The 13,264-nt window shown below is 39.9% G+C and overlaps 1 protein-coding gene across 4 annotated transcripts in view; it reads right to left on the minus strand.

The window, feature by feature from the left end:
- dlgap1a (discs, large (Drosophila) homolog-associated protein 1a) overlaps positions 1-1,912 on the minus strand; it is a 109,775-nt gene extending 107,863 nt beyond the window's left edge. For 2 of the 4 annotated variants that reach the window (XM_065953722.1, XM_065953721.1), the window contains exon 1: positions 1,672-1,905. The gene's annotated coding sequence lies outside the window, so the exon portion shown is untranslated. Of the gene's footprint in view, positions 1-1,671 lie in introns of all 4 variants that reach the window. The other 2 variants (XM_020650723.3, XM_065953723.1) reach the window with 2 other exon arrangements.
- Between the last annotated feature and the right edge of the window lie 11,352 nt (positions 1,913-13,264).

Genomic DNA, 13,264 nt, shown 5'->3' on the forward strand with positions numbered 1-13,264 from the left:
GTGGATCCAGACATTAGTGTGACTTTTACATGCAGGTGGATTGTTCTTGTGTGTACTACCAAATATGATGGTGCCTGCACCACTGAATGGAACCGTGTGAAGCGTAGCTACAACTACTCAGCATGTACAGCGAGCTTAATGAGCATCTCTCAGAAAAGTACAACGTAAAGAATTCTTATAACTCAATCTTTAATTTGCGTTTCCATTCAGGTGTGTTACAATATCCTGTTTTAAAACATGTTGTATAACTAGTGTTTAGATGTATTGCCTCAATTATTCTTGTTAATTGATGTTTGTTTGATTTGTATGGATTGTAGGGATATTAGGGAGAGACAAAAATCAAGAGATGACATATGAAGACACAATAAATATACATGTAAGTGTAGGCTCTGGTTCACCACTTCTATTGAGTCCAGAGGCTTCATATGAATGCCATCACTGTGCAGAAGTAGCCTACATAATAAGAAAATGTCTTTGAGTTCAATTGACAGTGAAAAAAAAAAAAAAACGACATTATGTAATGAGTGCTTCTTTGAGTTAAACGATGAGAAAGTGATGCACTGTTGAACTTTTTTTTCATCCAGACTATGTAATACTATGGATGTGTATCCTAATTCTCCTTTTATTCTCCTCTCTGCTCTTGTTGAGCATTAAACCCGCGGGGCTCTGCTCGTCCTCTCAGCCACAGGCGGCTCAGACGCTGCGTCCTTTTGAGCGCTAAACTTCTCACTGAGGCGGAAGACACGGAGCACGAAAACACACACACACACACACACACACACACACACTGAACATTTCTGCACCACACAGCACTCCTGACATCACAACGCGCCTCCTCAGCTCGAGCTCGGCTGATAATCGGTCAGTATAGCAACCGCATCAGCATCCGAGTCTTCTCGCCTCCATAGCAACCCAGCTTCCAGCTTTACGCTCAGCCGGCAGCATCCAGGAGGCACTGCGGCATGCGGGGGGACCCCCTGTCACTGAGTGTGTCACACACACACACAGAGCAATGTCACGTCACATTTCTGACCATTTAGGGGTTGTTATAGCTCCTGAATCAGAACCCTTTAGTCTCGGGTGATTCTTTTATTTCTCCGTCATAATGTCGCCATACATGACAGCACTGTTTCTTCTTCGTTGATTGAGCTGTGGATGCTTGACGGCACGTTCATTTCTGCACAACATTTCCTGCTGTCAGTGTGTCAATCAAGCCACAAACTTTGGCTTGTATTTAAATATCCTGCACAGACAGATAACGAAATTAACGAAACAGATCAACAGGGACATTGTTCACGACATTTCATGGAGAAAAATGATAAGACTTTTTCTTTCCATTTACAAGGAGAAACAACCTGACAGAAATCTGAAAGGCGACAGTGCAGCGTGAATCCCCCCTACGCACGATGGCACGTAGAAAGCTGCCGATGGAGCTGATGGAGCTGATGGAGCTTCCATTAACGCCACTGCAGCTGAGAGCATATTATACAGACCGCTGTCAGTGACGGCTGTTACAAAAACACACCGTGCAAAAGAGACATTTCACTCCCGGTGCTCGGTGTCACCGGTGTGAGTCATTCCGCAAACCTGCAGCACTGGTATTGATGATAAGCTGTTGAATCCGCGCTCGAACCTGAACCGTATCAAGACACCGTTAAAAGCTCCTCTTACCTCGAGCAGCTCCTCAGTCCATCGCTGAACGGAGACACCGGCTGCTAAATCCAAAAGAAGCACGTCCGTTACTGGAGGCGAGGCGACCACAGCACACAGTCACTGCTGGAATGTGTGTGCGTGAGGGTGCGTGCGTGTGTGTGTGTGCGTGTGCGCGTCTGTGTGTGAGCGTGAGTGGATGTGGGGGCATCAAGTGGCGCGAGCCTGCGGTCCGTCATCTGCGCCAAGTTAGACACGAGGACACCGGAAAACAGACGACTTGACTGTGAAGAATAAAAGCACAAACGTTTCAGATGGATTCAACAGAAAGGGGGAAAGAAATAATCTAATTTAAAATATTTGAATGGTTTAAATACTCGGTGTGATTTAAAAACACCACTAAAATGAACTCAGGTTTATCTTTCTGATCTTTTGACTGAGGTGCGGTGTTGAGTCTCCAACATAACATGTCGTAAGCAGCAACTGTAGATTTAGTTTGATGTTTAAAGTATGGTGGGCCTATGTGGACATTCATATTCATTTATTTGAGATAATAAAGTAATTTTGTATTTTTTCTCGAAATGTTGACTTATTTATCTCATTATCTCGGGCTAACATGACTTCTTTTCCGGGATGAGTATATTTCTCTAGAGCTCTAAAGAGATGCTGAAATAAGGTCTTAGTAACGGGAATACCAGCGTTGATATTAGGGCTGGACGATATGGACCAAAACTCATATCTCAATAGTGTTTAGCTGAATGGCGATACTCGATATATATCAATAAGCCTTTTATTAACAGTAAGTTGCACAAGATCAACATGTATATGAAAAATAAACTACCTGTTTGTGAAATTGAATACAGTATTATTAGAAAATAAGAATGTTCTTTAAATACAATAAAATGAACACAGCTGTTTTGTTATTCATTCTGTTTTTTTGAGTTTGGCTCAAAGAGGCAGACAGTGAGATGAGAAATAGGTAAAATCTTGTTGACATGTTTTCCAACTGAAATGAGGAAAAGCAAGGTCATGTTTGGAGGGATTGGCTGTGACACTTCTTTTTTTTTCTTCAGAAGTTTCCTTCCCTGGCTCAATAATACATTTCTTATCTTAGACATGATATTAGTACAAATCTCATGATACTGTTTTTTTGTTTTTTATATACCACAGCCCAAAAATTCAAATAGGCATCAGAAATGAGTTCATTATTGGAATGTAATTACCTACAAATTGCAGGCAAACTCCTGCACACTGTCTACATTTCAGACATAGATCGGCAACTTATCAGTGTCCAAACATTGCCAATTTATTTGTGCAATTTAGCCAATGCTTTCTCCCTCTTTAGCAGCTTTAGGTGAAAAATATAAAATGAAGATCTGTAGAAGTTCAGGTCCTTTTTGATACTAGCGATTATTGAAATCATGGAAACTGTATCATTTAAATTATGTTGTCTCGAAAAGGAACCAAATATGTGAAAATGTTGACAACCTTAGTACTCCTCTGTCATGGACTCACCATGCACCTGAAATAAAGGAAAACTAGTTCATGTGTTTGAGGGAGTGGCTTTGACAGTGCTCTGGTTGGATACTTTCAAAAATCATACTTTATTTCATCAAGTTTTCTACCAACTCTGGGTAGCCCACTCTAAATCACAGAATGCATATGAAATCATTCCACTGACTCATGTTCCATCTCTAGTGTTGTAGTCAAGACCACTCTAACTGAGACCAAGACGTACCCGAGACCGAAGTGCTCTGAGATCGAGACCAAGTCGAGGCCCAGACCAAGAGGGTGAGACCGAGAAAAGACCAAGACCAAGACCAAGACCATAAATATAAATGAAAAATCATCATCTTGTGTGCAGCGGGCGTGTCACTCACTTAGACTGTAACTCCTTGAAGGTTGAGGCCGTAACTGGGGATAAGAATCCAATTACAAATGAATTGAAGTTCTTTGTTCTTTTAGAAAGAGGCGGTTTCCTTCTAATCACAGTAATACTATGGAAAAATAGTACATCAGTGGTGGTCTTGACCCGTATTGATTATAATCCGGAGTCCTCCCAGTAGAAATGCTTTCTATTCCAAGACCTTAAAGTGCTCCAACACTTCCCATCTCCTCTCTGTCATGTTTGGAGGGAATACAGATCTTTGATACGTAACATACCTCATGTAGGATCAAGTATTGACAGGAACAACCGCAAATGTTGAAGTAGGATAAAGAACATTTTAATTATCAGGATGTAACCACAATATCAAAACACTCACCACAAACTTTCCTATTTGACGCAGAAATGTCAGCTTTACAAACAAAAGAAACTCTCTGAAGGGGGATCCCAAAGAGTCTGCGAGGACTGAACAACAATTTGAAACACTTCTTGATAAAACCACTTAGACACTAGCAGGGGTGGACATTACACAGACTATTTAAGATGTTCAAAAGATTACAAAATATAAACTTCCTGCCTTTCATATGTGCAATATCTCTACAAAAACATACTTCAGGCTGAAGTGAATCGTACTGAAGGCTGGTTTAGATACAAATACTATAATACAACACATCACAACCTCCCCCATTCCAATGTCCAACTTGGTACAATCCAGATTGGCCACACCTGGAAGGTAATGATGTGTTCATGTGATGAGAGCCCTCCTCAACCAGGAAGTTGACCTCTAAGAGAATTAAGATTTATAATCAAAGCAACAAAACAAGAAAACAAACTAAAATAAGAACATTCTCAATGATGCACATTTATGTATGTATGTATTTATCAACCGAAGTGAATCCTAACTGTTGCCGATTAAAACATATCAAACAAACAACCACATATACAACTTAAGATCCAGATAGTTATTATTACTGCACCAGAGAGCCAGCTGGTCCACCTTCCGTCCGAATGTACTTTGCCATGAATGTAAAAGAACATGCACGCCTCATCCACGTCCAGCACAGGCGGAAAAGTGACAGCAAATGTTACAAGGTCTCAGGCTGGGACCCATAAACAAATCAGGTTCCTGTGTAAACAGGGGAAAGATGAGGAAGACAACAGTACTCCTGCTCAGTGCAGCTTCTCTCATGATGAAGAAGCGACGAGAGTCTGCAAACAAAGAGCGTCCAAGGGAGAAGCACAGCGCCACACTGCCTCCTACTGGCAACACTGATATGTGCAGTTTATTCTAAATTGAAACTCTTCAAAGAAATATTTCACTGGCCAACATGGCTCATATTAAAGTGCCCCTTTATATTATTTATAAAATAAAACAAACCAGATATGAACATAAAATGTGACAACACCTTTTGTGTGCCTCACACAAACAATCTCTTTTAAGATTTAAAAAAAAAGCAGGATTTGATTCTAAAATAGAAACCCCGTTTCAGCTTTAACCTTTTTACCAACTACTGAATATGAGGTGTAAAAGAGATGTTGCAGCCCCCCATCTGCACCGAGTAACTCACTGACCACTCCTGTGAATCTTCTCTCTCAACTGTATTTTAGTGAAATCGTGATGCTTGGTGATTTAAATTGGAACTCGCGTATGCCAACTTCCGATGCTCTGAAGGCAATGTTTGATTCTTTAAACCTCACACAGATAATCAATTATCCTACAAGGCCAAAACTCAACACTCATTGATTTAGTTTGAACAAATATGTCTCCAAAATAAGCTGCTTTTGTTTACTATCTATATGCATTGCCTTGGACAGAATATTCCAAATTCAACTTTTGTTCAGTTTTATGCTGATGACACAGTCATTTACTTCTGTGCAGCATACACAACCACAAGGTTTCTCAAATCCTCAACATGCATTTGGTCTTGTTCTAGTTGAAGTTGTCAGCTGCAACTTGATCAACTCAACGGTAAAAAGAGCACGGTCTATGAAAATTCTTACTAAACGGTTGAGAAATTGACACGGTATCTTAATTTCAATACTTTGGGTTTTTACTTGATGACAGCTTGTCCTTCAGGGCACACAGTCAATGTGTTGTTTTATTATAGGAATAAGTCCTGCTTCTTCTTTTACGTAAAAAAGAAACGAGTAGAGTCCATTCATCAGTCAAGAAAATAAACTTTTCCCATCACCCCCGAATTCCCCCCGTCATTCACATAATGAATATTATAATGTTAAAGCACTGGTATTATGAATATTGAAGTATTGCATGGTTTCACAACTTTTGTGATCTATTTGAGGTTAATATTAACAGCTTTGTTCAAACTGTGAAAATAAGAAAATATTGTCCCTCTCTATTTGATCACAGACACATTAACAAACCCTCTGCCCTGTTAGGAGAGTACATTTCATCCTGAGTGCACCTAAACTTCAGGCTCTATGCTAACATTGGCAAGAAGAAGGCTTTTATTTTGAAGGACAGGATAACGGTCTGATTGTGTGACTGGATTAAACTTCACAGTGGCTGATTCATACGACTGACTGACAGAGAGGTAGAGGCAGAAAACAACGTTTCTCATCTCTCTGTCACTTTCACGATGAGACATGAGTTTATTTATATGATTTAATACTTTACATGCATGTGTAGCAAACTGTACAATGAAGGAAATCTTCAAGAAAAGTGTTAAAGTCGATCTGGAAATCACAACATAAACTTACACACACTACATCAGGGGCAGATTGATCCTCCTGGCATCTTTTCAAGAGGGAACATGGTTGTCAAAACATCATACTACAACATCACTTTGAAGGACTTCTCTCTTCCCTGTGAGTGCATTTAGTCTGGTCTTCAGTGTTTCCTGTCTTATTTAGTAATGAGTGCCTCTTGTGTCATCTCTAGATTAACCTGTTGCCCATCTACTGTTTTACATTTGAGACCATGTCTGTAGAGTTTCCTGTTTTATTTTGCAGTAGTTGTCCCCAGTGTTGTCTTGTCTTACTTCCTCCCTTTGTCAGGTTTCCCTCCATGTTGATTGTCCTGATTGTCTTCACCTGTGTCCTTAGTCCCACCTGTGTCTGTTTAGCGTGGTTTCACACTCAGGACTCTGGCCCGGATCCGAGTACTCTTGACCCCAAAGTCTAGTTAATTTGATCAGGGTGAGTCAGCTTGAAGAGGTGGTCTCCATCTGTACTCCAGTATGGTATGTGGGAGATTTTAACACATCTGTGCTCAAACAAGGAAGTGGATGACTATGACAGATGCGATCTGCCTGCACCTCATGAAGCAGCTTTCTTCTCTGTAATGCTCCGTCCAACATTTCAGCGTTGTTCTTTCTACGTCATGTCTTGTCTCCTGCTGTGACAAACTCCCTTTTTGGGGGAAGGGAAGTTTTTCCTTTTTCAAACGAAATTCAAGGGCCTCATTCAAACTCATCCACTGGTCAGTCCTCTGGTTTTGAAGAGCCCTTGACTTGATATTGCTCTTCAAAATAGAGGTATAAGGGGGTAGGGGCTGAAGTCTTTTTCTTGGAAATGGGACACCATCTGTTATGTCATATTTTTCTAACTTTATACACAGGATTTGGATGACAGAGCAAACAAACATAGAGATATGCAGAATCCTTGGAATCAACATAAAACTAGTAACCCCCATTGGGGTGATTTGTACAACAGCTCACAGTAGAGACGGAAAAGGTCACCAAACAAAAGAAACAATGTTAAACAATCAAAAGGTACTGAAATGATTCAACACCACAAGGAAGACATAAATAATAATAAATATCAGGGGTGTCCCCAACTGAGGACTTACATCGTTCCTGATCGGTCAGATTTTACCTCGCCAGCTGATTATTCAATGATAGCCACGTCATTAAACTGTTTGTCTTCTTATCTTGGAATAACAATTTACTCTATGATAGAACTTGCTCAATATTTTTGTCTCACTCATTAAGTCTTCATTACGGTGACGTTACAAGCAGGAAAACACTCAGTGTGTGTGCAGATTCGACCACCACAGCATTTTAACCCAGGACCCTGACAGGTATTTGAGGTTTTTTTTTTTTGGGGGGGGGGGATTATTTGAGGCCATGAAGTAAAAGAACAGAGATTTATTCAACTCTCACTTTCCTATTTGTAATCAGTAAGTAAAACAATCTTGTTATATTATGATGTCAAATGACCCCTGAATGTTTCTTTTACTATGTAAAATCCACATTCAAAATCAATAAATAACACTTGTTATAGTTTTTTTTATTTCTTGAATGTTCTTCCAGTCTGTATAAGTTTATATAGTGAGCATGCTTAAACATGGATATGATTTTCTTTCTCCTGATAAAAAATTAACATCTTTCTTTCTTAGGCCGTCCTTAAATCAGATCTTTAGTTTTGTGTCTGCAGCAGAAGCTTCTTCAGTCGTCAACGTGTCACACACAGTGGAGAACACATGGATAATAACCTGCACAAATATTACCATTTGTTTGAGTTTGTTCAAAGCTTGTAAAGGACTTTCGAATCATGCTGTGAATTCTGCTCTTCTGCTGAGGGATCAAGGGGGTTTTACTCGCGTCTTTGCAGTATTTGCAGTGAAATCCTGAAGCTGTCTGAACGAGGCAGAAGTGTGAGAGGAAGCTTGGTGTTTATCCCAGAGAGTGAGAGGATGGAATCAGAAGCCTTAGTCACTTCAAATGATGAAATGTTTTAACTGTCATGTCAGATCATATCAAACCTTGATTAGTGTTACTTACCTTGTGTCAATCTTTTTCTGGTTTGTTAATGACTTCATCGCTTCTTCTGTGACTGACTCTGTATCATTATAAACAAGGGTTACCCATCAACGATATCTGGAGTATAAATAAAGGTGAATTGATTCAAATGGGTTGCATCCTGCACAAAAGTAAACACATCTTCTTCCCTCTGAGTCAACAAAATCACATCATTCACTAAACTATTTTATGAAAATGAGCAGTGAGGGTCATCGTACCAGATCATGGGATCTTGCATGATTTCAAAAGTAATCACGTGTAAATCAAAGCCTTGACAGTTGGATGGATTTCTGTTTCTACATGAGGAAAACTAAACGCATAAGACCCTCTCTTCATGATGTGGAAATGGTTAAACTATAGAGTCCGTAATACAGATTTTTTAAATCCTAGAATATCAAACATGTCAGAAGTCACCTGTTCAGGTAGAAGACTGGATTATAAAGCCCTCACATTACAAGATATTATTTGCTAAACATCAGTCATGACATGTTACACAACCACTAAAGACACAAACATGACAAGAACTGTTTGTTTTATAGGATGTTATAAATGTTCATCTGTAGTAGGATGTCATTCTTTGCTTTCATTTCAAGATCCAGTTTTGTTGGATCATTTTTACAGACTTTGGGTCTGTACTATGAAGCAGGATTTTGATGTTAGCGAGGTAACTTCAGTGTTAACCCTGAGTTTTCAGTCCTACGAAGGTCGTTCACTTCTTACCTGAGTCACCATGGTAACTTATTATGCACACCTTACCTGCTCCGGAGCAGTTAATGGTGGCGATAAGAGGTCAACCTGTGAAAATCTCCGCCCACTGACCAATCAGATCTCTTGAGCTGATCGAGAGAGGAGGAGGGAGAGAGAGCGACAAACACTTCATGTGTACCGTATTATTTTACATTATAGGTTATTATGAATATCTTCTTATGGCTTTGATACATATCTTCATATTTTATGTTTAGTGTCTCCATGCCCCTCTGTTTATTATCGCCAGAGCTGCAGCTGAAATATAACTTCTCAAACTGTTATAAACGCCACATGAAAGAGTCACATCCAGTTAAGGGAAAAAACAGGCGTAATAATCGCCAGTTCTAAGGTGAATTATGGGAACAAACTATAATATGTTTGCACATTAATACTCTCCCAATTTGTATTTTTTTCTGCCCATTGTCCTTCCTGCATTTGTTCCTGCAGCTGTATAACTTTAGACTTTGGGAGCCTGTTTGTCTTTAACTTCCTCATATTATTATATAGTTTGTTCAGCGTTTGTTAGGTATGACGATCTGCTGACTCAGTGATGAGTGATAGGTTATAGGAACCTAACTCCGCCCCTTTTATGTGAACGCTCATTCTTGGAAACTCTGGATTTACTTCTCAGGTTGATAACAAGCTTCATGATGTGACTCTTATGTCAGGGTTAGTGAAGACAGATAACCCAAAGATATCCTGGGTATGCTGACCTCCTTTCGTAGTACAGGCCCCCGATCTGCCCACGTCTGTGAGACCTCAGGCAGACATGGGTGTGATGTTTATGTTTTTAAGAGCTATCCTGTCCAACAGATCCCTGAGCAAAGTCTCTGAGTTTATAAAGGTTTGTGTCATTGTGGATCCAACAAAAAACTCTTACACTCTGATAAACTGTAGAGGTGAAGCTGATATGAGGCTAAATGCCTGTTCATCAAACCCAGGGTCTCTTTGAGTAATCAGGCTTCACTGAGCCGAAAGAATGAGAGAGCACATACTGGTTACCAACAAGAGAAGTCAGCGCAAAGTAGCCATTAGCTCGTTTACATTAAGACTGGCTACGCAGTCAACGATTTTAGGACCAGTGTGTTAAAAATCGGTTAGTAAAGAGGTGTTTTTGAAGCATATGAACAATTTCTTGATGAACAAATGAACGGACAGGACAGGGGGAAATAAAGTTTGATATCCTTTTAGACAAATCTGAAGAAGCTAATCACATCATAATCAGGCTAACAGAAACACAGCTGCAGCTGCCAGATGCAGGAAAGACAGCTGGCACACAAAAAAAAAAAAATACCCTGCAGAGTGTGAAAGTTACAGCTTATAATATCACAGTCTAAGTATCTGTGAAAGAGAGATCGTGACTGTCATCACATCTGTGTATTCCAGAGAATTAATTTGTTTCTCATCAGTGTTTCTGGGTTGTGTTTGGACTTTTGGAGCGAGAGTGAAAAGGTAAGTGAAAACATGATTCCAACATAAACAAGGTTTAGTTGTCTGTGTACGTTCTCAGTCCTTTAGGGTTTAGATATGTACATTATTGTTCAACATTAAGTCAGTGTGAACTTTGGTTCACGACGTGAACATCTGTCCACCAAACTCAGTAAAAAAAAAGGTTGATTCAAACTGGTGGGGGGGGGGGGGGGGGATCTGAGCCTTTAATATTTCTCAGTTAACCTGATGTGTTTTATTTTGCTGAAAAACATGAGTCACCGGCCTAATAAACCTTCTGCACAAAGCTGGGATAGAATTCAGAAATGAGCAGCAATGTGAGTTTCTGCCGTTTCTTATTAAGCCACAAGATGGCAGCAAATCACTTCTGTATAAAAATAGACTGTGTTGGTCAGTCATCAGTAAGGTGTCTGTAATGAAGATTAAAAAAAATCCAGATGAACATCAGGAGTCTTCTCAGATGTTTCTGTGCTGTCATACTGTCATTACAAGTATAATACATATTAATATAAAAACATGGATAATTAAATCAATCAAATGCAGGCAGTATGTGATGGGATGGGCTTCTTCATCAACACCTTTGTGGGGTATCCAGGCTCCGTTCACGACACCAGAGTGTTGAAGAACAGTAGGATCAACAAAGAGGCTCTGTATCCTCCCTCAAGTAAGATACTAAGTTAATACAGCCCTATCTCTTGAAAAAAATGTTACATGATACATTCATTGGTGGTTTCCCTCTCTGTGCAGGATACTTTATTGTAGGTGATGGTGACTCCTGCATTGAAAGACCTGTGGCCATCATCACCCAATAAGAGCCACTGGAAGGGAAGGTGTATAGAGCTGCTTCAACCAGGATCATGTTAGGTACCACTCCAGTACTGAGCTCTCTTTCTTAGTCAATGTAAAATGTTTAATTCGATTACGTCAAATACAGAAGGAAGAAGTGTCCACATTGAATATAGACCTCTTCCAGACCATGTTCTGGTTCATCAATTTCCATTTCCTCAGTAGGGTTGATTCACTTACTATGATTTGAGTTTTATTCCTTTTTCAGTAATTTGAATAATGCAGCTCCATCATTAGGGTTAACACTGAGACCTGAATCATTCACGTCTTAAGAAGGATGATTGGGACGTAATGAAAATGTTTACCTGTATGGCACACAGTATGGAGTGGAGACTTTGGCAGACTGTCATCCTGGCGCAGGTGAGTCAATGTTACTATAAAGAAGCCGATTACAGAAAGTTTTCATCATTTAACAGGATTTAAATTGTTAATCAACTTGATCCAAGACAAGCTTAAAAAAAGAGGCATCCTTATGAAGACAATAAAACAAACTTTTTTAATTAATTATGTTACAATTCACTTTGCAGACGCTTTTATCCAAAGCGACGTACATCAATTATGACAGTTAATGACAATTAGAACAGGGGCACAGATGGCCTAGTGCAGGGGTTCCTAAACGGTCCTAGCAACTGGGAACCCCCATTGTCCCTGGAGGTGGTTAAAACATTTAATGTTGCACACAGCGGGCCACACTATGAGGCCTATCCAAATAGTGGCATTAGAACAGAAAAGAACACAACAGCCCAAACAGAAACGCTGGAAGCAGAACACACGTAATCTCTTGAACTATGTTTTTGTTTGTATTTTCACAATAATGGATAGGATATGTTATCTAATTTGTTTTTAGAAGGAATCTTGCGACCCCCCTCTCAGTGTCTCTGTGGCCCCCCCAGGGGGTCCCGACTCCCACTTTGGGAACCACTGGAAGACCACTGTTGTGTCACAGTGAGGAGGTGGCAGCAGCAGCTCAGTCTGTATACCAGGGGGTTCACGGATTCAAAGTATGGAAATGATGGCTGCTGGAGAGGTGCCAAACCACTTCCTGAGCGCTGGTGTGCTACTGGGCAAGGCACCAAACTCACAACAACTGGGGATTGCGGACAATATGACTCAAGGCTTTAAAACATAATGACTTTCATCACCTCTTTATTTATAGTTTTAAGTGATTTTTTTTTTGGTCTCAAGGCCTGAAGAATCGATCGTGTCTTTTAAGAGCTCCAAAGATTGCATCAAATGACTCATCATTTTCTCCCCCTCTCTCTCTGCTCCATCTCAAAGTCTAATTCAAAAATCATTTAGCTCTAATGAAATGATTCAGGCACAAACGTGACTTTAAAGTTGTAATGTGTCGTGCAGTTTGCTCTTGTTTTGTGTCTGAGTGTAGAGAGAGGCTGCGCTCTCCTGCAGGCCGAGCTCAGGTCTGTACACATAAGAGATGATGAGCTTCATAAAGAACCGACGCTCGTAAAATGTGACGTGAGTTTCACTGTTAAAACAAAACCTCCTCCTTGGATGGAGTGAGAAAGATAACTTAAAGGAGTAGTAATGTTAAAAGTAAAAACGGTTCACCTTTAAGGACAGCTTTCAGTCAAACCAGCAGAATTCATACTTCAGCTTGTAAACTTCCATAATGACTTCATATCAGTGTTTTTAATGTTTATGAGCACTTTGTAAACGTCACAACACACAGTTATGCAATAAAAAAATATATGGAACTATGATTATGGTTCTTAGTATTATAAGTGTACAGTATGATATGCATAATTATTCTGTTACCTGCTGTTCTATTGAAGCCTGCTGGCAGTTCATGTTCTGTTGCCATGGAAACATTCAACTGGAGCACTGAATGGTACAGAAAGGCTTATTTTGATTTCTGTAATACAGCTTATGACACAAAGAGCATCTGTGCATGTGTGTCCACAGGAGT

The sequence above is a fragment of the Labrus bergylta genome, chromosome 4, assembly GCF_963930695.1.
Source record: "Labrus bergylta chromosome 4, fLabBer1.1, whole genome shotgun sequence".
NCBI lineage: Eukaryota > Metazoa > Chordata > Actinopteri > Labriformes > Labridae > Labrus > Labrus bergylta.